The sequence below is a fragment of the Sciurus carolinensis genome, chromosome 3 (assembly GCF_902686445.1).
Source record: "Sciurus carolinensis chromosome 3, mSciCar1.2, whole genome shotgun sequence".
In the NCBI taxonomy this organism is placed as follows: Eukaryota; Metazoa; Chordata; class Mammalia; order Rodentia; family Sciuridae; genus Sciurus; species Sciurus carolinensis.
This window is the reverse complement of record NC_062215.1, coordinates 60,416,619-60,441,051: the sequence shown is the minus strand read 5'-3', so window position 1 is coordinate 60,441,051 and position 24,433 is coordinate 60,416,619. Positions and strand designations below refer to the sequence as shown.

The following is a 24,433-nucleotide window of genomic DNA, read 5'->3' as shown; positions in this document are numbered from 1 at the left end:
ATAGAAACTGGAACAAGGCAGGGATGCTCCCTTTCTCCACTTCTACTCAACATTGTCCTTGCAACTCTAGCCAGAGAAATTAGACAGACCAAGGAAATTAAAGGGATACAAATAGGAAAAGATAACTCAACTATCCCTATTTGCTGATGACATGATTATATATTTAGAGGAACCAGAAAATTCCACCAGAAATCTTTTAGAACTCATAAGTGAATTCAGTAAAATAGCAGGACATAAGATCAATGCTCATAGATCTAATGCATTTTTATACATAAGTGATGAATCTTCAGAAAGAGAAGTTAGGAAAACTACCCCATTCACAATAGCTTTGAAAAAAATAAAATACTTGAGAATCAATCTAACAAAAGAGGTGAAAGACCTCTACAATGAGAACTACAGAACACTAAAGAAAGAGATTAAAGAAAACCTTAGAAGATGAAAAGATCTCCCATGTTCTTGGATAGGAAGAATTAATATTGTCAAAATGACCATACTACCAAAAGTGCTATACAGATTCAATGCAATTCCAATTAAAATCCCACTGATGTACCTTACAGAAATAGAGCAAGCAATCATGAAATTTGTCTGGAAGAGTAAGAGACCCAGAATAGCTAAAGCAATCCTTAGCAGGAAGAGTGAAGCAGGGGACATCGCAATACCAGACCTTCAACTATACTACAAAGCGATAGTAACAAAAATGGCATGGTATTGGCACCAAAATGGACAGGTAGATCAGTGGTACAGAACAGAGGACATGGACACAAACCCAAAAAAATACAGTTTTCTCATACTAGGCAAAGGTGCCAAAAACATGCAATGGAGAAAAGATAGCCTCTTCAACAAATGATGCTGGGGAAACTGGAAATCCATATGCAACAGAATGAAACTAAACCCCTATCTCTCGTCCTGCACAAAACTCAACTCACAATGGTTCAAGGACCTTGGAATCAGACCAGAGACCCTGCATCTTATAGAAGGAAATGTAGGTCCAAATATTCAATATGTTAGCTTAAATTCAGACTTCCTTAACAGGACTCCCATAGCACAAAAAATAAAAGCAAGAATCAATAACTGGGATAGATTCAAACTAAATAGCTTTCTCTCAGCAAAGGAAACTATCAGCGATGAGAAGAGAGAACCTACATAGTGGGAGGAAATCTTTGCCACTCATACTTCAGATAGAACACTAATTTCCAGAATATATAAAGAACTCAAAAAACTGTACACCAAGAATACACATAACCCAATCAACAAATGGGCTAAGGAAATGAACAGACACTTCACAGAAGAAGATCTACAAGCAATCAACAAACATATGAAAGAAATGTTCAACATCTCTAGTAATAAGAGAAATGCAAATCAAAACTACCCTAAGATTCCTTCTCACCCAATTAGAATGGCGATTATCAAGAATACAAGCAACAACAGGTGTTGACAAGGATGTGGGGAAAAAGGTACACTCATTCATTGCTGGTGATGTTGCAAATTAGTGCAGCCACTCTGGAAAGCAGTGTGGAGATTCCTTAGAAAACTTGGAATGGACACACCAGACCCAGCTATCCCACTCCTTGGCCTATACCCAAAGGACTTAAAAGCAGAATACTACAAAGATGCAGCCACATCAATATTCATAGCTGCTCAATGTACAATAGCCAGATTGTGGAACCAACCTAGATGCACTTCAATTGATGAATGGATAAAGAAACTGTGGTATATATAAACAATGGAATATTACTCAGCCATAAAGAATAATAAAATTATGGCATTTGCAGGCAAATGGATGAAATTGGAGAATATCATGCTAAGTGAGATAAGCCAATCTCAAAAAATCAGAGGACGAATAATCTCACTGATAAGCGGATGATGACACATAAGGGGGGGTGGGAGGGGGGCAAGAATGGAGGAAGGAGGAACTGTATAAAGGGAAAAGAGGGGTGGGAGGGGTGGGGGGGAAGGAAAAAAAAACAGAATGAATCAAAAACTATTACCCTATGTAAATTTATGATTACACAAATGGTATGCCTCTACTTTATGTACAAACAGAGAAACAAGATGTATCCCTTTTGTTTACAATAAAAATAAATTAAAAAATACAAAGCAGACTTCCACTGTAAATATAGAAATATTTAGTGGAATTTTCCTATTTCTTTGTTGTGAGGGATCAAATCAAACTAATAAGCAGAGTTTGGAATAGAAAAATTTATATTTTCAGAGAAACTACAAAACATTTTAAAATACAGCTTGGGTTTAAAGGCTTCTCTAAAGGATAAAGATCAAATGAAAATATAGCAGAAATCAGAAAATACCTGTGATTGTGAATGTCAGACCCTTCAAGTACATTTCCCCAAAGTCAGGGGCTATACTCTGAAGTGTACATTCAAGATATCTACTTCAATGAATTACTAGTGTTCTTCTTGTTACTTAAGCCTTTATGTTGACTTTGGAGAGCAGCTTAATTTAAGGTTATTTATTTCTTTTATATGACCAACTAGTCCCCCCCAAAATCAAAGCTGTAAGCAGGCCCCGAATGTTGATTGCTTCTTGGTACAGTTAGGATTCTGTGTTGCATAGTGACTTCTTTTCCACTTGTTATGAACTTAGTCAGGCATGGTAGATTGACCAATGAGATATCAGTTTAAGGGGATATCCTCCAGTGAAGCAGGCAAGTATGCAGAAAGCCATATTGAATTTTATTTTACATACATCAAACTCTGAATCAAAAATACAATTGTCTTTATTGTCCATGGAATAAGCAAAACCAGAGCTTCATGAAAAGTAATGTTATTATGCAGAGAGGAAAAGGGAAACAAAGGTGGGGGTGGATCTCCTAAAAATCAAAAGGAGATCAAGAAGCGAAAGGGAATAGGTGGGAGGCAGTGAGGGGGAAAGTGCTAGGGAGTGATATTGGCCAAATTATATTGCTATATTGTGTTCATGTATTAGTAACAATGAATCCTATCAATATGTACAACTCTCATGCACTAATAAAAAATGAGGAAAAAATACATTGTCATTCCCTTGCACAGAATAGAGCAAAATCAGAGGCTGGGAAGCAACCAGAGTCTGGTAACTAAGAGAAGGGAATGGGTGATCAGGGAGGCAGTGAAATTCAGGACAGGAGTGGTTAAGGACATCTCAGAAATAGAGATGCTATAATTGATGACAGATATGACTGTCTGGGGACATGGTCACCAAGAAGGTTCTTAAACACTCTTGTTCATAAAAATGACTAATGAACACACAGGTTGATGGCATGGACTTCACTGGTCTTGGTTTTGATCTGAGATGCATAGGAGGCAGGAATGAATGAAAAGTCCTTCTGGGAGACTGACCGTACAGTCTTCAGGGGAGACTGGAAATACAAAAAGACTGCATGGTCAGCAGTTGCATGGCTGCCTATCAGCATTGACCAGAGAGAAGTAAAGATAAGACATACACATGAGCAATCATGAATGAAGCCTTTTGTAGGAGTTGCAAGCTTGGTTGTGCATTAGAATTATGTGGGAACTTTAAAATACCTTAATATCCAGGTTCCAACTCCAGGGTGCTTAAATCAGAATCTCTGAAGGTGAGACATGGGCATTAGTATATCTCAAAGTTCCCTCCTGATCACAGCTGTCTTAGAATTCCACTCAATGAGTATTTCCAATCAGCAGCTCTTTCTTGCCATTTTCTTTAAGACATAGTCCTGTGTCATTTTACTCTGGTAGTCCTGAAGGAAGAAACAATAGTTTCAAACACAGAAAAGTTACAGAAATTTGAGATATCTTACAAAGTTTTGGTGATCAATATTTCCAGCTAGAATTCCTAAATCTCATTAGATGTGATTTCCAGTCCCCATGATTATTGGAATTATTTGGGATGTTTTAAGAAGGAACTACTGATGCCCAGGCCATTCACCAGGAATTCCAATCTAATTAGTTTAATTGGTGGCAATGCATTGGTGAAGGTACAAGCCCAGGATGCAGCCACCAATATCCTGTGGACATTCTGGCTCTCATGGGGTTTGATGGTGAGGGGTCAGCAAATGACTGGGGCCACCAGCCCTTCCAGGCTGTATAGACCTTCTGCAAAGAACCCTCCACTTGCCCATGAGGATGGCACCAACATCACGTCATTTGGTGGCCCGAGGATTTGTGTGTCACTATATTAGAGCCATAGCATGTAGTATGGGTACATGTGTGTCTCAGGTGGTTCAAGTGCCCCACCAGGATAGAGAACCTCTGATATATTTGCAACATGGGATGTGTGACTGTGGCTTCTTGCTCCCACCTTCCTTGCTTCTCTCTTTACAGGGTATGGAAGGCCACTAGCCCTTCTAGGTTATATAGACCTTCTGCAAAGAACCCTGCACCTAGCCTTGCAGTGAACTAGAGATTGATATATATTTCAATTCCATTTCATTTGACACTTTATTATAGCAACAGGCCAACTCCAGTGTGAGGCTATTTTAGTGACCAGTCTTCCTAGTGAAGTCTCCATCCTGTGTGTTCAGGACATGTGGTAGGGATACCACATGGATGAGAACGTGATGTGGCATCTCCAGGAGGTCCTTAAAATTCTAAGATCACATGATTTTGGGAAGGTGGAAATAATTCTCATGCCTGGTTATCATTGATGACATTGGTAACTGATAAAACTTTACAAATGGACAAATCAATGAATGATAACAGTTTTTTTAATATACACTAAAGAATAGTTAACTGCTCCCCTTTTTCTCTCTTGGATTCATTTTAAGCAGCTGATTATGCCTCTGTGATTTTTACCTCCTTGCTCATGTTGTTTTTCCTGCCTGCAATGACTTTCTCTCAGCTGCACAAGTCCAAGTATTTCAAGAACTAGATTCAAATGCTGGCTGATGAATTCATCTTTCCTTGGAACTTCCCCACCTGGGAAGTATATCTCCTCCTGCCTGCCTTCTAAACTCTCAACACACACAATTTCTTGGAACTTATTTCTGTTTACCTTTTGACAGAATCATTTGCAAAGAGTGCACATCTGTCCTCCTCTGTGACTTGAGGACAGAACAAATGTCACTCTTTCAATTCACTCTTTCAATAGAAAGACTCATCACAATATTTTATCATAGTAGGTATCCAATATGTCTTAAATAAACAAGTGGATGATTCAAGTGTCCATATGATTCCAGCAAAAGAGAGCATTAGTATGAGCTGGAGTTGTCATGGAGGACTGTCTGGACACACTAGAATTAGGCTAGATTTCATGGATTAGTATGACTTAATGGAGGTGAAGGGTGAGGGCAGGGTGCAAGGTGGTTGCAGGGTTGACTTTGTGTTGATGAGATAAACTGGTCCTGCAGCATTTCACCTGCTGACACATTCCTCCTCACATGATCTTACCCCACATAAGGCCCTTATTATTTGGAGGGGTCCACCTTATGGAGAGATGAATCAGAACCTGAGAGAAGAGCCATGAGAGAGCTGCTGCCAACCCTCAGGTGGGCTGACATGAACTTGCTTAATACCCATGGGATTCTAATGCCCCAGGTTATACAGAGAGTCTGAGAGGCTCACGTGTGGCCCCCTGAGGAGCTCTCCTGCATGACCACACTGGCGGCTACCCTCACTGAGCGGCAACAGTCCCTGCTCTGGAACTCCAGTCATCCCTACATGCTCCCAGTGGTGAGAAGCCCAACCAGGCCTTCAATGGAGGGAAGTGTCTAGGCTTCCTGATGCTGAAGACCCTGGACACTGAACTGGACTCAGCACATTCCCTCATACTCACTCCTAAAATAACAGAGAGCACACTTCATTCAAGAGAGGGGGTTCTGGGCAAGGGTGAACAAAAAAGGAACCTGGATCTCTGGACCATTGTCCTCACTCTTCCCCTACTTCTTCTTTTCCATTTCTGGGGCATCATTGCACCTTGGATAACATCAGGTTTGAGTTGATGGCAACAGAAGCCCCTTCTCTGTTTTGTAAGAGCAGAGGAAGGACTTGTGTGAATACTCACTTGGAACGGGAATAGAAGCCAGCAAGATTTCTTCCAGAAAAGAACTACAGACCCAGTTACCCACCCAGAAGAAAGCGAGGGGCTCCATGTCAGGAGTGCAGCTGAGGGAAGAGCAAGCAGATGTCGACTCTGTTGCAGGATCTTTACCACAGGATTCAGACATTAGCCCTCCCAGGAAAGAGGACAAGGATGGGGAGTGAGAGACAATGAAGGGATTATTTCAAGTCCCTCATATACATGGAAACATCTCACACTTTCTGGAATTTAGGTTTCCTCTAGCTCTGGCTTTGTGGGCAGGGAGTGAGGGCAGATGATGCAGCTCTGATTAATGGTGTGATCACTGAGGCCTGGGAGGCCTTGTCCATATCCTCACAGCCCCCCAGGAAGTGAGAGGTGTGGCTGGGACTGGACATGGGTTTCCTAAAGGAGAGTTTTCTTCCCCAGGTGTCAGGCCAGGGTGTTTGAACAGAGACAAGCCAATTTCCAGACCTTCCTTGGACCTTGGGAGGAGGAGGTGTCCCCAGAGGAAAGGTAGGACGGAGAAGCTTCTTCAAAACCAGCTTCCTGAGCTGGGGATGTAGCTCAGTTGGTAAAGTGCTTGCCTTACAAGCACAGGGCCCTGGGTTTGATTCCCCAGCACAAAAAAAGAAAAAACAAAAAAAACCCCAAACCAACTTCCTGTGGAGCCCTTGGGAATGTGGTACTTAATCTCTTTCTCTCAGAGCCTTGTTAGCAGGGGCACCTGGGACTGACATGAGGATACTATAATGACTCTGGAAGAGGAACTTAGGAACTCTCTCAAGTTAGGACTCCTGGGATGCTCTCTACCAATATAATTCTCTAATCCAGTTCCTTAGAAATTGAGAGCCCTGGTGAAGGTCAAAATGAATTGAAGATGTGGGAAAGTTGAAGGGTGTTCCTGCAGCTCCTATTGCCATAATAATTACTTACCCCTCCCCCATTCCCTGAGAGAGTATTCTCTCTTCTACCAGGGAAGTGTGGTGTAGTACAAACAATATTATAGACAGACAGGCTCTTCTGGTAATTAGTAGTTTGATTTGGGGTAAGCTGCTGAACCTTTTTGGGCCTCAGTTTCTTATCTATGACATGGGCATATCCTCTGCCATGGAGCATTGTGGTGAGCACTAAATGAATTAAGATTTATTAAGCTGCTAGTAGAGATTTGACAATGCATCAACCATGAATTGATACTATGAATGGGAACCTGTTATGTACATAGCTACATAACTAAGAACTTTGCAGTTCTGACATCTCTTTCAATCCTCACAATTCTATGAAGTAGGTTATAGCAGACACATTGGAGGTCCTAACTGACATATGTTTAGCCTGTCTTCTTATTTCATCCATGATGGGTGGACACTTCCCTGTAAGCTTCTCATTGCAAGCCCACAGTGAAGCCTCTTCCTTGGGATTCTCTGATACCATGAACAATGGAGGAATTTATTCCACCTGAGCACATGTGGGGCTCAGAAATGCAGAGTCAACTTGACAGTGGGACAAAGGAGAGAATGACAAATTCTGCCTACTTCTTCACACAATTCCAGGAGACACTCGGTATGTTCTTGCACAATTAAGTCTCTGCTGTATGTAGCGGGGATTTTGGCAATGTGTCCCTTAGTAAAGCACTGGTCTTCTTTCTCTGTCTTCCTGTCTTCATAATTCAGTCTTATACCCTGGAATCATCTTTCAAATAAATAATCCCAGTCTTGCTCCCTGACATGACTTCCTGACAAACACGCACACACATACTCTTGATGATCTTGTCGTAAGTTCTGTTTTGGCAGGAAGCCAACTAAGGGAGTATTGGGAGTAACCCTAGAAAGCATATCCTTGAGATGGAATTCCAGAACATATTCACCATGACTTGGAGTAGGTGGAGTTGGTGACAATCCTCAGCATGTGATAATAACATCATAATCATTAAGACTCACTGGTGGCAGGTAGAGATGAGGTACAGGTGGAAGGTGAAATGCTGATATATAAGCTCTAGTGTGTTAACCACAGCAAAAATCAAAACTATGGAATTTTAAGACTATGGATAGAAGATGGGAAGAAATGGAATAATTGGGCCAGGTTAGCCAACATCAACTCAGAATATGTAATAAAATCCAGAAGTCTTCCAATGTAACATTTGGTGAGATATGACTGTTCTGCAGCCACATGCACATAATGCTGAAAATCAGGCCTAGGATTCAGTTATAAGACAACAGTGCATCCAGGGAGGCTGAGTGTATAGCTTAGGCTGACCTCCTATGCCCTGGTAGGGAAGAAGTGAGAATCTGAGTCCTGGGATAGGCATGTCTGAGTGAATAAGCATGAGAATTTAGCATCCTCAGACTACCCTAAACCCACTTTCTGAAGTCAGAGCACTCTCCTCTTTGCTAGAGGAGAGCAAGTTCTTTTTGCCTGAAGACCAGGTAAATGTCTACTATGGAACAGATCTCTCACAAGGTTATTCATGTCTTCCTCAAGAACTTCATCCACTTACCTCTGCCTCCAAAATAATCAGGATCAGGTCTCAGCATTCTATGAGAAAGGAAATCCCATTTAATAAATCAAGAGAAAACAATTTACTGTCTGCAAAGAATTCTCTCCCTGGCTGTGGTAGGCAGGATAATGGACCATAATGATATCCAACCTAATCTCTGGACTCCACTTGATAAGAGTTAAGAGGGAGATTTTTCAGTTAGAGATCTTGAGGTGGGATATTATCTGGATCACCAGGTGGTACCTAAATTTCATCTCAAGTATTCTTAGAAGAGAGAAGCAGTGGTATTTTATCACAGATGAGGAGAAGGCAATGTGGTGTTAGAAGTGGAAACTGGAGTGATGTGGTCACAAGTCAAGGAATGTCAGCAGCCTCTAGAAGCTGAAGGAGGCAAGAAATAGATTCTCCCTGAAGATTCCAGAAAGAGAACACAAGAATTGCTCAAAAATCATTAAAGATCAGTTAGAAATAAAATAAAATAATTCTCTAGCAAATCTAGGGAAGGAAAACCAAAGATATACGAAATTATTATGGTTCTTCCCCATCCCAAACTCCTTTCACTAAACTCCCATCACTCTTTTTTTTTCCTTTTTTTTAATTATTTTATTGTAAACAAATGGGATACATGTTGTTTCTCTGTACATGGCGTAAAGGCATACCATTTGTGTAATCATAAATTTACATAGAGTAATGCTGTTTGATTCATTTAGTTATTTTTTCCCTTCCCCCCCACCCCTCCCACCCCTCTTTTCCCTCTATACAGTCCTTCCTTCCTCCATTCTTGCCCCCCTCCCCAAGAATGCAAATAATCCAATCAACAAATGGGCTAAGGAAATGAATAGACACTTCACAGAAGAAGATCTACAAGCAATCAACAAACATATGGAAAAATGTTCAACATCTCTAGTAATAAGAGAAATGCAAATCAAAACCACCCTAAGATTCCATCTCACCCCAATTAGAATGGCGATTATCAAGAATAGAAGCAACAACAGGTGTTGGCGAGGATGTGGGTAGAAAGGTACACTCATACATTGCTGGTGGGGCTGCAAACTAGTGCAACCACTCTGGAAAGCAGTGTGGAGACTCCCATCACTCTTGAGTCGTACACGTCAGAGCTCTCATCTCTGTTAACTTCTTACACTGTCATTTCTCTATAGAACGCACCTCCCCTCCACTCTGGGTTGCAGAGGGATTTATGCCTGATTTGACTGCATTCTCAATGCCTGTCATAGTAGGTTATATACAGAAGATATTTGATATTTCTGAAATAAATGAGTGAGTGAACTTTGAAACTAAGACTATAAGATCAACAAGATCAGTGAAAGAGGGCATTAGATTGGGCTTTAGAAGTTGGAAAAGTTTTTCTGAATGAGCTGGAGTTTATGCATGATGGTAAGAGATTTGTATGTGCTCAGGCACAGACGTACTGCTGTAGGAAATTCAGCTCTCTTTGTCTAGATGGGGGCATTTCTAAGGAATCATTTGGGAACAGTTAAATTTACCCATTCATATGACATTTTCCTTTTCACAAAAAAGTCCCAAACATTTGACAAATAGAAGGGTAGGCCCTGTGAATAAAAAAGAATAGGCAAGAAAATCACACATCAGAAAGCAGCTCTATAATCCTTACTCTGTAGAGGTGAATTTGTCTTTACCAAGATTCTAGGACAAGCACCATTTATGCACCTAAGATTATGATGATGACCTTGAGTAAAGAGGTTCTTTTAGATTAAAATTACTAGGTGTCCAGCATGAGCTTCAGGCCACACTTATAGAGCATTCATGGCCCCCTGCTTTGACACTCCAGCTAAACCCTTTACCATCTGATGTGAGTATCTGATATAGTGGCCTGAGATAGGAGGGTTCCAGCCCTTTCTCTCTTTTGATGTGTTTCCCTGAGCAAGACTCTCCCTACAGAAACCCCTGTGAAATGAGAGGTTTGATTCACTTAGTAACAACTTGGTGCCTCAAGTTGCTGGAGACTACTCACCTTGTTACAGGTACAATAGCCAGCAAGGTTTCTGCAGAAGGGAAAGGAAGAATTTGAGGCACTGATCAGGCCCTAGCCCCAGAGAACAAGGAAGGACAATATATAAGAAAATGAAAGATAGATGAGATCATCTTGTCCTAGAACTCCATCCACTGCAATGCTATGGGGACCTCAGAAATTAGCTCTCCCAGGAAGGAGAGGGAGTCTGGGGAGCCTCAAACCTATAAACAATCTAAGCATCTAATGAATCCAGTAATGGTGCTTTGTGACTTTGTGATGCTTTTGATTTTTCTTAAAAAGATTTTACCTAATTCTCTACTCCACCCCTGATAATAGTTCCATGGGGTAAATAGATGGTTATTCATTCCATTTTATCAAACAAGAATATGGAAGTCCAGAGTTTATTCATCTTTCCAAAGTCACCCATGGAGTTAATGATGTGCTAGAGCCAGACCAGCATCCCCAGAACAAATGGTTTATTTCCTCAGATTTCTGGCCATAGTGAGAGCTCTTAGTCAACCCCCAGGTTTGCCTTGATCTGGATGTGAGAAGGAGGTGGAAGAAAGAGGCAAAAGGGAGAAGCTTTCTCCAAACATGGTTTCCTAATGAGTCCTCAGGAATGCAGTGCTTTCCCTCTCAGAACCATGTTAGTGGGGGCTGCTGGGATTGCATCTTGTGGGGATAGGGGGATCACATAATGACTTTGGAAGTGATAGTGGAAAAGCTGAATTGAGTTAAGAGTGTTCTAGGGCCTCTAGGGATGTCACCCCATACTATGATTTTCTAGGCCTAATTAGAAGTTGAGGGTCTGGTGATGAGATTAATCGGCAGAAAATGTGGACAGGTTGTCTGACTCTCCTTAAGTGTCCTGCTCTATTTCAACCCTTATTTCCCACCAGATGGAGAGCTTGCATTTCCCTAGCTATAGGGCCCCAGCTCTTGATATTTATGAAGTACACTGATATGGTCAGTCTATAGTCAAACTGTTTTTTTCCATTTGTTAATCATGACTTAACTGACTTAGGACCAGCTGCTGAACTTCTTGGTCATCAGTTTCCTCATCTGTGAAAGCAGAATAATATTTCCAACCACCTGGGGTTGGCCTGAGAATTATATAAAATGACATATGTAAGGTACTTATTAATAGTAACGATCAAATAGCCATCACTAATAGTTACTTTGTTTTTGTGCATTTTCTCACCTAATCTTCCTGAAAAGTCTTTGATGAAGCTTGATTATTTGCTGTACTTTCGGAAACTGGGGCTCAAAGACGGTTAGTAACTTGCTTGATGTTATAGAGCTAGGAAGTGGCAAAGCTGGAACTCAAGCCCAAAACATGATTTTAACAACTTTTCCACAAGATTTTCCCTTCCCTCTTCTTCCAACTGCTTCAAAAGCAATTGAGGCCCATCACTGGGGCTCTGTCTCTGTCCTCAATGAAGACTCTCATGTTGGTGCCAGTCTTTTGCAGCTCCTTCATGATGCAGTCCTGGATATCTCCACTACAGGATGCTGGCCCATTGGGAAAGGGTTAGTGGCCACTTCAGATGCTTGCCATTAGACTTGTCAAAGTCCCCGGTACGTGTTAGGCAATGGACCAGCCTGGGGCACATCCACGGCATGCTCACTCTGGCAAGCCCAGACCTCAGCTCTGGATTCCAACTCCAGTTAAAAACTGCCACCACCCAGGGTGTAACTTTCTGTTTTACTAGGCAGCTCCAGCCCATTATAACATATTTTAAAGGGACGGTAATTAAGACAGGTCATGTTTGAGCAAAATTAGAGAAATGAACCAAAACAACACAATAGAGAGCCTGTCAATAATATGTGGAAATTTGACACATGGCACGGGTAGACTGCAGAGCAGTAGGAAACAGGCATCTTGGTAAACAACTGTGGGGCAATCAAGGATCTGTGGAGGAAAAGATGACACTCTTTCTCATTGCACGTTCAATGTACAAAACCCAGTTTCAGGTAGATGAGATACTTACATTGGAGAGTAACAATGTAAAATCTTAAATATTTTAAAATATAATAAATTCTAAAACATAGTATGCTCTTAAATATGTCCTATGGAGTATTCTTATGATTTTTTAAGGAGGTAAATGCTTCTTAAAGAAACCCCCAAAGCATTAATTTTATTTAAAAAAGACTGAGAAATTAGTTTTACCTAAAATTTCAAGCTGTTTAATAAGTAAAAAGATAAGCCATGGATTAAAAATTATTTTGTGAAACATAGCTATTCTGAAGTATCCAAAACATATTAAAACTTTTGTAACCAATGAGAAAAATACAAAGACTCAATAGAAAACAGGCAAAGCATATAAACAAATCTCACAGAAGAGGATACAACAATGGTCAATGAACATAGAAAACTCAGAATTATTGGTAATCTAGCAAATGCAGGATAAAATCACAATGTAAATACCATTTTACACTTATATGTTGAGCTGAATGAAGAAATGAGATAATATCAAGTTTTAATAAGAACAGAGAGCAATAAAAACTCTTACACACTGCAGTTGATACCATCAAATTTTATTCTGATGTCTATCTGATTATTTTTGTTTGATTGAATACACTTTTCCCCGTTCATTTTTTTTATTGCATTTTATAAATACAAAACTAATACAGCTGTAACAATATTGCATAGGCAGTGGTACTCTCAACTTAAGAATTAATTAGTTTCCCTTGGAACTCAGACAAACATGGTGGCACTGGGAGGGTCCCAGGAAGTTCAACATATGTGAGGGGCACATTAGAAAATATTTTTTTTCCTTTAAACCTGAGTTGCTTTAATTTGATTCCTACTTAGAGACCTTAGAGAAATTCTTGTATGTGTGCACCAGGAGATGTGTGTGAGAGTATTCACAGAAGCAGAATATCTTCAAACAGAAAAGAAATAATACAATGCGATGCAATGCAGCTATGGATATAAATGAATAACAGCTATAGGCACTGGTGTAGAGAACACACAAAAAATATTGCATGAAATAAGCACTCCAAAAGCAAATGAGTAGTGGTTTATCCCTCTCATATATACCATTTATACAGGATTTGTTACTGAAGCTCTTTTCCTTGAATCCAGCATGCTGGGAGGTAGACCAAAGAGGAATGGCACCAGAAGACAAGATTTTTCTAATGTTGTACCCATTGTCACTGAACGTGAGCATATGAACTTGGTCTGCCCTCTCCCAGGAAGCTCTATCATCCCCATGCATATTGACTCTGGTGGGATCCAGTGCTGCCAGGTTTGTCTGAATTCCAAGATAAAGTAATTTTGATTCTAAAGGTAAGAGCACCACTGCATGTGTAATATTATTATGCCTGTATCAATGTTCTGTTTATGAAATGCATTAGAAATAAAATGCATGGGGCAAAGTATTATTAGTCAAATAGAAAAATAATCAGAAAAACAGACATAGAATCTTTTAGCACTATGGGGAACTGAAGTGTGGGCATTGTTGCAACCTCATGCTCTTGAATAAAATCCACATCCCTATCAACTAATTGTAAATATCATCATCATCATCATCATCATCATCAAAAGTACTTATATGGATTAAATTGTCTAAAAATACAAAGAAATTTGCTTCCCTTCACCACATGATCTTTATTACATGAGGGTTCTGAATTTGCCATGTTTACCAAATAAATGCCTTTTTCCTTTTCTTTCATAGTTAACTACATTAAATACCTCTGTTGACAACCAAGCCACCAATTATTGTCACTTGTATTCTTCAGAACTGCCACTCTGACTGGAGTGATTTAAAATCTCAGTGTAGTTTTAATTTGCATTTATCTAATTGGTAGAGATGCTGAACATTTTTTCATATATTTTTTGACTATTCATATTTCTTCCTCTGAGAAGTATCTGTTCAGTTTTTTTGCTCATTCATTGATTAAGTTTTTTGTTTTTTGTGCTAAGTTTTTTGAGTCAGAATGGCAATTATTAAGAATACAAGTAATAATAAATGTTAGCAAGAATATGGGGGAAAAGGAATACTCATACATTGCTGGAGGGACTGCAAATTGGTGCAACCAGTCTGGAGAGCAGTATGGAGATTCCTTAAAAACTAGGAATGGAACCACCATTTGACCCAACAATCCTTCTTGGTATATGTCTGTTATGATTTGGATGTTATGATTTGAGGTGTCCCCCAAAAGCTCACATGAATGACAATGCAGGAAGGTTCAGAGGAGAAATGATTGGGTAGTAAGAGTCTTAACCCAATCAGTGAATTAATCCTGTGTGGGATTAATTGAAGTGGTAGGATGTGACTGGAGGAGGTGGGAATTGAGGCATGGCTATGGAGTATATATTTTATATCTAGAAAATGGAGTCTCTCTCTCTCTCTCTCTCTCTCTCTCTCTCTCTCTGCTTCCTGATGATGCAAGATGCATTCCCTTGCTATGTTCTTCCACCGTGGTCTTCTGCCTTACCTTGAGCCCTGAGGAATGAAACCAGCCTTCTATGAACTAAGACCTCTGAAACTGTGAACCCTCAAACAAATCTTTCCTCCTCTATAATTTTGCTGGTCAGATTATTTAGTCACAGGAGTGAAAAAGTTGACTAAAACAGTATCTGAAAGACATTGTGACAGCAGTGCAGTCACATTAATGTTTATAGGAACCCAGTTCACAATAGTAAGCTTTGGAACAAAGCCAGGTGTCCTTCAAATAGAAAATGTGGTATTATATACCCAATGGAATATTACTTGGCCATAAATAAGAATGATTTTATAACTTTTGCAAGTAAATGAATGAATCTGGAGACTATCATGCTAAGTGAAATAAGCCAGTCCCCCAAATCCAAAGGTTGAATATTTTTTGCTGATATGTGGAAGCTAATGCGCAATTAAGGGGGATGAAGGGGAGAATAGAAGTTCAATAGATTAGACACAAGGGAATGAAGGGATGGGAGGGGGAATAGGAAAAAGAAAAGAATTAAAATGAATCAGAAATGATTTACATATGTTTATATGACTACATCACAGTGAATTCCACAATTGTTTACATACAAAAGAACAGATTTCTAATTAGAATAAGATATATTCCACACTTGTATAATTATATTAAAGTGAATTCTACACTCATGTATAACTAAAAAGAATCAATAAAATAATAAAAACCCAAGCTGCCAGTCAGAACTCCCTTAAAACAAAGACACAGGAAAACAATATGAAGAATATATGTAGGGGATATGAAGACCATGTGTTTATCTTTCTTTTATATAAAATATAAGTAATTAAGTCATTTTGTTTCGTTATGAGGTAACAGGAATCTAATCTTGTGAATTTGGGCTATTAGTGGATGAGACAAGGTCCTTGAACAAATTAAAGGGTAGAAAATTCTCAGAATATGGACAAAAATCAGAGATGCAAAGACTTGGTTGCATTATTATTGATAATAGTGAAATATTAGGAATTAAATGTCCATTGGTTAAGCAAATTTTAGCATATGCAACATTATAGCATACTAGAAAATCATAACATTTTGAAGAAGAGTACATTAAATGATGCTCAAATATAAAGATTGGTTTTTAAGAAAGCTGAAAATAAAATTTTACTCAACCCCTTGTATTTTCATGAACAAAATAAAATATTAAAATGCATGTGTGTGAATGTGTGTACGTTTGCAAACACTCATGGCATCCAGAGACACAGTGATCAGGGGATAACTGGTTAACACACTGACTTCTTCATGGGGCAGTAAACTCCACGTGTGCAGGGACCATGTCTGTTTTGGGTCATGTCTTGACTATCACATTGCCTGACTGAATTAATGGTTGCTCAATAACTGAATGGCACATTCCCATCTCCATTAGAGAGTGTGGAGTAGCATCTCCTTTCTTAGTAGCTAAGAAGTTGACTCAGCAGCTCAGTGGAAGAATGGACTAATGGTGGCTGAGCTCCACTGGAGCCTGCCCTGTTTAAACAGTTATACCCTCATCCAGGAAGCACCAGCTGTTGTGCCACTTGCCTACATGCTCCCAATCCCACTCCCACTCCCACTCCCAGTTCTTATCAATATGAACAGTGTTTGTGGGGGTGGAGTGCCTCTCTACTGAAAAGCTTGCCATTGTGTGTCCAGTCTAGTGAGGCTCACCCTGGAATTCATTCTGTGTGGGACAGGGAGGTGCAGGGGATCACTGTTTTCTGCTACCTTTTATTTGTAAATGTTTCCACCATAAGTCATGTGGTTCTACTAGCTTGTGTGTGTGCACATGCACACACATACATTTTTGTATAAAAGGGGTGCACAATACACTTTTTTTTGTACTTCTTGAGGTCCCTGTGGGTTCTTCACATAGAAATATGCACACACAGGAATGAGAGCCAACAGAGCAGTGTCTGGGATGGAGATAATTGAGGGTCACCTTCAGATTACTGTGAGAGTATAAAGGAAGGTCACGTGACCCAGACCCCAGAGCTTCTGGGGTTTCCAAGAAGACAGAAGACCTGCAATCGGTCTTCCCACATTGAGTTTTCTCATCTCATGAGAAATGGAAACCTCTAGGAAGAAAACAACAACAACAAAAAGCCTTTGTTAAACCATTGGAAGGAAATACATATGATGGGTTCTGTTTGGTTCCTGTAACTAGAGGTACCTTCCACAGAAAGCAGTCAACAGGAATCTCAGCTCATCCTAATTCTCTACCAACCCCTCTTGGCCTGTGACAGCTTTAAGCCAGTGGGAAATCTTTATTAATGAACAAGGAGTTGTTAAAATTTATTTTGCTGCCTAAACTCACTTTCAGGATTTAGTAAAAGTAGGGTGGTCCTGGTCTAGAAGATGCTCTAAACTTTTATGATGTTGGAGGCATGAGGCTGGAAAACATCTAGAACGAGATGCTACAGGGTCCACATTGTACCATGAGAGCAGAGAAAAAGGGAAGACATTTGTTTGAGACTAGAAGAGAAGCTGGATTTGAGGATGGTAATGTGATGTGAGATGACCTTGAGAGATGTTGGTGTGGACACTTTTCCAGGAATGAACTAGGAGCACGTCTCATCTCAGACTCCACCTTCCACCTCTCCCCCTGTTGCAGGCAATGCTAAAGGGTCTCAAGTCACTTCCTCTTTTAAAATGCCAGCCTGGACTAAACCAGAAACCCTAAATCTCATCTCTGTTTCCAACACTGCATGACTTCCTAGACTGTAAGACTTTTAAGACTAATTTAACTCTATAAAATGCTGGAAATGAGATCATTGATTCTTAATAAGTGTTCTAAAACCCATATGTAAAATAAATGAATAATTTTTTGTGCATTCATGAAGATTGTGCTTGGAAACAATGAGAAAGTTCAAAACAACTTAAAGGTACTGGAGATCATTATCTGTTTGGAAAAGGCAGATGTTTACCTGACTCTGGGTCCCCCTAGAAGGCACTAATTTCTGAAGCCTCCAAGGGGTAACAATGTGGAGGAGAAAAATCCCAATGTGGAAATGATGTGAGCAAAGTTGTTTGTCCCTATGTCCATCAGTCCTTTGTAAGCTCTCCTTCTGTGGAGTCCACTGGGCTAGCATGACTGTCCCTCTTCTTTGCCTATAAAGGGCTTGTTCTTAAGTAGGTGAATGCCTTCCAAGACCCCTCTCTGCACACTCACAACTAGGTTTCTATGTCTCTGGACTCTGGAATGGCTTTTCCTTCCCTTGCAAGAGCTCCAGTGGGACTTGGGTATTTGACTGTCAGAGGGCAAAGGGAGGCAGAGTCAGTGAAGACTAAGTTTTTGAGCCACACTAACTGGGAGAATGGTGAGGCTTTTACCAAAATAGTTCAATGAAGAGCAGATGGAGTGGAAAGAGGGCAGTTCGCTTTGGAGAGACTGAATCAGAGGTAATGGTAAGAATATGTCCATGCAGAAAGGCCAGACCCATAGATGGCGATTGACCCATTATGGACCTGAGGGCACTATTCATCATGATGTGTTTTTTCATGCCTTTTGCCTTGGGGGACTCTTTGACACAAACCATTTTCTATGTGGATTAGGTTCCAGTTGAGTGAATTAAATATCTACCACTCCAACAGAAGTCAAGATGGGTCATCATGTATTTTGTTGGGGTGGACAATTTGAGGCTAAGGAATGGCCCTCACACATGATTATCATTCATGGCTCTGTAACTGTGACTTTGAGAATCTCTCTTTGCTGAAATGATCTTTGCTTCCTGCACTTGCTCTTTCAGCTTATTGGTACTATCATTCATTGCCTGCATTTGCTCTCTTATCTCATCCTTTGCTTCAGGAATCATCTTAATCATGTATAATCTGAAGTCCATTTCTGACATTTCTTCTAACATACTGTCATTGGATTCTATTAATATAGAATCTAGATTTGTTTGGATCATTTTCTTCCCTTGTTTTTTCATGTCATTCATGTATCTTCCCCTCTAGCAGTACAGATCCGGGATATTACAGATTTCCCCCTATAGGCTTATAGTGGCCCTATAGGTTTCCAAAACCCTTTCTTTAAGGGGAGATCAATATCAGCAGTGCCCAATTCAGACACTATGCAATCCTAGACCAAATAACCCCTATGAGGACAATAACAAAATTGTGATAATAAGCAGAATGAATTCAAATATTATCTTCAGTAAAACAAACAAATTTGCAATAAGGTCTGCAGTTTCAAATGGAGGACAAAGAGGATGCAGAGGGATGTAGAATGTGGCTATTAGTGGGATAAGAAAAGAATATATAGAAGTTCTAGATAATAGAAAGGGTGAGAGTGTAATCAAAAGAAATTGGATGTTAGCATGCAAAAAATGGAGAAAGAGACTTTGAGGGAACAGGTAAACAAAAGGAAAAGAGAGCAAGAAAAATAAAGAAATAAAACCTTAAATTTTTTCAATAAGGAGAAAAAAGAAAATCTATAGTATAACAGTCATATAGTAATGAAACCTCCCAGAGTTCAGTAGCCTGATGCATGAGAGGTACCTGACAATGAGCTTCAAGCCTCCAGCAGGTGTCTCAAGATGGGTTTTGCCCCACCTAAAGATCGGAGCTATGGCTTTCAGGATTATCCAAGATGGCCGCTCTGGCTTTGAAATGTGTTGGCAAATGGGGAGCTGCAGCTCAGGGTGTGGATGTGGTCAGCAGAAGGTCCTGGAGGTGGGATGCAGTTGGTCAGGCAGGGGTCCTGGAGGTCGGGTGTGTTTGGTATGGTTGTAGGATCCTGGAGGCCGGTTGCAATCAGTTGGTCTGGGGTCCCGGTGATAGGGCGCAGTCAGTTGGTCTGGGGATCCTGGCAGCAGGGAGCAGTCAGTCGATGTGAGGGCCCCAGAGGCAGGGAGTGATCAGTCGGTCTGAGGGATCCTGGAGATGGGGCTCAGTCAGTCTGGCCAGGGGTCCTACAGGACCTGGCTGTTGTCTCAAAATGGCGGCAGCCATGTGTAATCAAACCTGCAGGTACTGTAACAGTGAACTTCCAGGCAACATCAGGTAGCTGGTGCTCCACTGGTGGTGGGCGATCAGTTTGCTGACTGTTGTCAGAAGATCAGGAGGTGAACCTCGTGTGTTGGGTGATGGATAGGTGTAAGGCAGGCAATGGACAGGTGAGGGGCAGGCAAATGGCGGATGATAGGTGCCCGGCAGTGAGCAATCAAGACACAGATATCGTCTGCTTGAAACCGGAGTTATGGAGCTACAAGGAACGCAGCCTCCCTCTAGTCCGCCATCTTGGATCTCTCTGTAACTGTGACTTTATTTGGTCATCAGGCCCATGATACTACATGGGTTACATGATGAGTAATTAGATCCAACAGAAAGAAGAGCAAGGTACTAATTGGTGGTGGAATTGGAAGCAGAATGGAATTCGGGGTCTGGTTCTCTGCGTACTCAAGACTCCATCTGGGAGAGGTCAGCTAGGTATCCAGTGAGGTAACTACTACTGTGTATTCACTCAGTCACCTAGGAGTTTCAATCTCAAAACTCTCATTCTTCTCAAAGCTCATTTTACAGTCTTCTTATTTAGTAAAATGTCACTTCTAATTTAGTAAAATATCACTCTGGAACCCAGATTTCCTAGGTTCTATATGGAGAAATGCAAAATGATCTTCCAACTTAGGAAATCTAAAAGGCTCCAATTTGGAGCTGAAAATATCTTCAATGATGTGTCTTCACACAGTTTGACTGATTGTCATTGCATTTTTATCTTTTTCTGATGAGTTCAGGTGAAGTCTCTTGGCTTCACAAGTTAATCTTTTAATAGTCTGGGCCACAGTAATTGTCTCACTACTGCCATCACTCACAGTCAGTCCTCTGTCTCTGTGAGTTCCATATCCATGGAGTCAACTCATCATGGAAAAAATATATTTGGAAAAAAATTGCATCTGGGCTGAACATGTACAGAATTTTTTCCTTGTTATTATCTAAATGATACAGTATTATAACTATTTACATAACTTTTACATTGTATGTTAGTATATATGTATATATATGTATATATATATATATATATAAATATATAATCTAGAGATGATTTAAGTATGTGGGAGAATGTGCATAGATTACATGCAAAACTATCCTACTTTATCTGTGGGTCTTGAGCATCATCTGCCAGTTTTGGAGTCCTGGAAACAACTCCTGAGGTTACCATGGGATGACTATATGATGACAGGCATATGTGGAGTTTATGGGGATGCAGGTTATGGGGACCATCTCTACCCCTTCTCCCAAAGCTTCCCTTTCCTCTGGGCTCTTGTGTACCCCCAACTAATATCATGGCACCATCTGCAGACTTGTGGTTTCTTTCCTGGAATTTTGGTCTCAGGAAAATTGTCTCTTCCTCTGACTTTCAAATGTCACCTTTGTTCCTTTTTTTGTCAGTTCATCTGTCTCTGTTTGTGTAGTTCCAATGCCTCTGTTCTTGCCCATTTAGAGTCAGATTTCTGAAGACTTTTCTTATTACACCTCAATCTTTAACTTTCTCCTCCTTAAACTGTGTGTCCTTACTCTCCTGGACATTGCCACTCTTGGTGGTTGTGATAAAGATCTCATTCTCCTTTTACCACCATTGGCACCCTCCAACTTTGCTCCAACTACTGCAGGTGGAAGAGTCATGGATCTGGGAGCCTCAGGAAATGATTCACTTGTGACTAAGTTTGTCCTGCTGGGCTTAACAGAGACTCCAGCTCCACAGCTCCTCTTTGCATCTTCCTTCTTCCTTATGTAGCTACTATTCATGGTAATTTTATATCCCTGCCATCATCTTTATGGAACCGAGACTTCAAATGCCTGCATACTTCTTCTTGGGAAACTCATCTTTCCTCATAGATGTTGGGAGCATCAATGTCACTGTCTCTGCCACGTTGAGGCATTTCATGTCCAACAAAAAGACCATTCATTGTAGGGCATGCCTCTCACAACTCTTCTTCCATTCCCTGGTTGGGATGGGCTGCTTTCTTCTGACTGTCACAGCCTATGACCTCTATCTGGCCATTTGCCAGTCTCTCACCTACAGCACCCATATAGGTTGGGAATGTAGAAAGGTGGCAGGCACATTATGTGTCTTTTCCTTCACCAAAGCACTGATGCAAACTGTTGCCTTGTCTACTCTTAAATTCTGTGGCCCCAAAGTGATCAATCACTTCTACTGTGACCTCCCCCAGGTCTTCCAACTCTCCTGCTCCAGCACCCAACAATGAGCATTTCCCCTTTGCAACAGCAGCCTTCATAGGTGTGGCCCCCTTGGTCCTTATCATGGTGTCCTATTCCCACAAGGTCGCTGCTGTGGTATGACTCTGCTCTGCTGAGGGCAGGAAGAAGGCTTCCTCCACATCTGGCTCCCACCTCACTGTGGTGGGCATCTTCTATGGAAAGGTGTCTTCAGCTACATGAGACTTAGTTCTTTGGAGGTTTCAGACAAAGAGAAGGGCATTGGCATCCTCAACACTGTTGTTAGCCCCATAGTGAACCCACTCATCTACTCAGTCTCAGGTACCCTGATTTGAAAGGCAACCTGTGGAGGGTGCTCATGGGGAAGTTGCCCCCCAAGTGACACTCCCTGCCTCTGGTCTTAACAAATGTCATGGCTCTACTTAAGCTTCTGAGAAACCTTGTGATTACTGGAAGTAGAGTGTGGGTATGATGGAATGGGGTCAGAGACCAGCTCAGGAGGAAGGTACAGTAAAAATGATGAGAGTCATCACCTAGACCACCATGTGCCTGCCACTGTTCTAAGGGAGTGGCCTCTTAGCTCATTCAGTTCCCATAACCTTTTGAAGTAGATACAGTTTAACAAATAATATATTATAAAACTGAACCTCAGAAAGTTAATAATTTGCTAAAAGTCACAAAGTTAATGAATGCCACAGCTTGGATTTGAACCCTGGAATGAGCTACCCTATAATTATTGCCTCTCAGCATCATGTCCAACCAGAGAAATGAAAAGTTGTACTCCATTTGTGTAGAATTAATCAAAATGCATTCTGCTGTCATGTATAACTAAATAGAACAAACAATAAAAAAGTAGTAAGTTACTTTTAGGAGAAAGGGTATCTTAAGGTGAAGAGGTGGGATGGACAATATAGAGTAAAAAATTACAAAAAGGACCATGAAAATGTGAATTAGGAAGTTTTTATTTCCTTGATTCATTCCAAAGCAACTCGTCCAGGTTGAGGAATTGCAGATTATCAATTTTAAGAAATAAACCTATAAGAAGAAAACAAATTAAAAACCCAATTCTGAAAAAATAGACACTGTTTAGAAAAACCACAGGGAGGAGGTCAAATATTTTCATATTGGACCATTGACAACAAAAAATAAATCTGATACAGTTAATTAGAGAAAGGGGTTTGGCTCACATGGAGAAATCTCCTTGACTGAATGGAGATCTTTGTTATCCCTAACTTAAAGTTGAAAACCAACAGAAGAAGATCTACAAGCGATCAACAAACATATGGAAAAATGTTCAACATCTCTAGTAATAAGAAAAATGCAAATCAAAACCACCCTAAGATTCCATCTCACCCCAATTAGACTGGCGATTATCAATAATACAAGCAATAGGTGTTGGCGAGGATGTGGGGAGAAAGGTACACTCATACATTGCTGGTGGGGTTTCAAATTAGTGCAGCCACTCTGGAAAGCAGTGTGGAGATTCCTTAGAAAACTTGGAATGAACCCACCATTTGACCCAGCTATCCCACTCCTTGGCCTATACCCAAAGGACTTAAAAGCAGAATACTACAAAGATGCAGCCACATCAATGTTCATAGCTGCTCAATGTACAATAGCCAGATTGTGGAACCAACCTATATGCACTTCAATTGATGAATGGATAAAGAAACTGTGGTATATATAAACAATGGAATATTACTCAGCCATAAAGAATAATAAAATTATGGCATTTGCAGGCAAATGGATGAAATTGGAGAATATCATGCTAAGTGAGATAAACCAATCTCAAAAAACCAAAGGACGAATGATCTCGCTGATAAGTGGATGATGACACATAATGGGGGTTGGGAGGGGTTAGTGTTAGGGTTAGAGTTAGGGTTAGGGAGAGGGGCAAGAATGGAGGAAGGAAGGACTGTATAGAGGGAAAAGAGGGGTGGAAGGGGTGGGGGGATGGGGGAAAATAACAGAATGAATCAAGCAACATTACCCTATGTAAATTTATGATTACACAAATGGTACACCTTTACTCCATGTACAAACAGAGAAACAACATGTATCCCATTTGTTTACAATAAAAAAAAAAGTTGAAACCAGCCCCTCTCTGCACATTGCTGTGAGTAGGAAGATACTTTATTTATTGAATCTGTAGTTTTAAACAACTCTTTCCATAATGCATAAAAATGTGTGCTTATTGAAAAGCTGGAAAGTACAAAAAGAGCTGAGTATGGTTGAATGTGCCTATAAATCCAGCCCCTCACATCACAAAGGAGGATGGCAAGGCCAACCTCAGCAACTTAGCAAGCAAGGCCCTAAGCAACTTAATGAGACCATGTATCAAA

The 24,433-nt window shown here is 40.5% G+C and overlaps 1 pseudogene; it reads left to right on the top strand.

Moving 5' to 3' along the window:
* Positions 1–21,688: 21,688 nt before the first annotated feature.
* On the top strand, positions 21,689–22,426 carry LOC124979408 (putative olfactory receptor 3A4; annotated as a pseudogene).
* Positions 22,427–24,433: the final 2,007 nt, after the last annotated feature.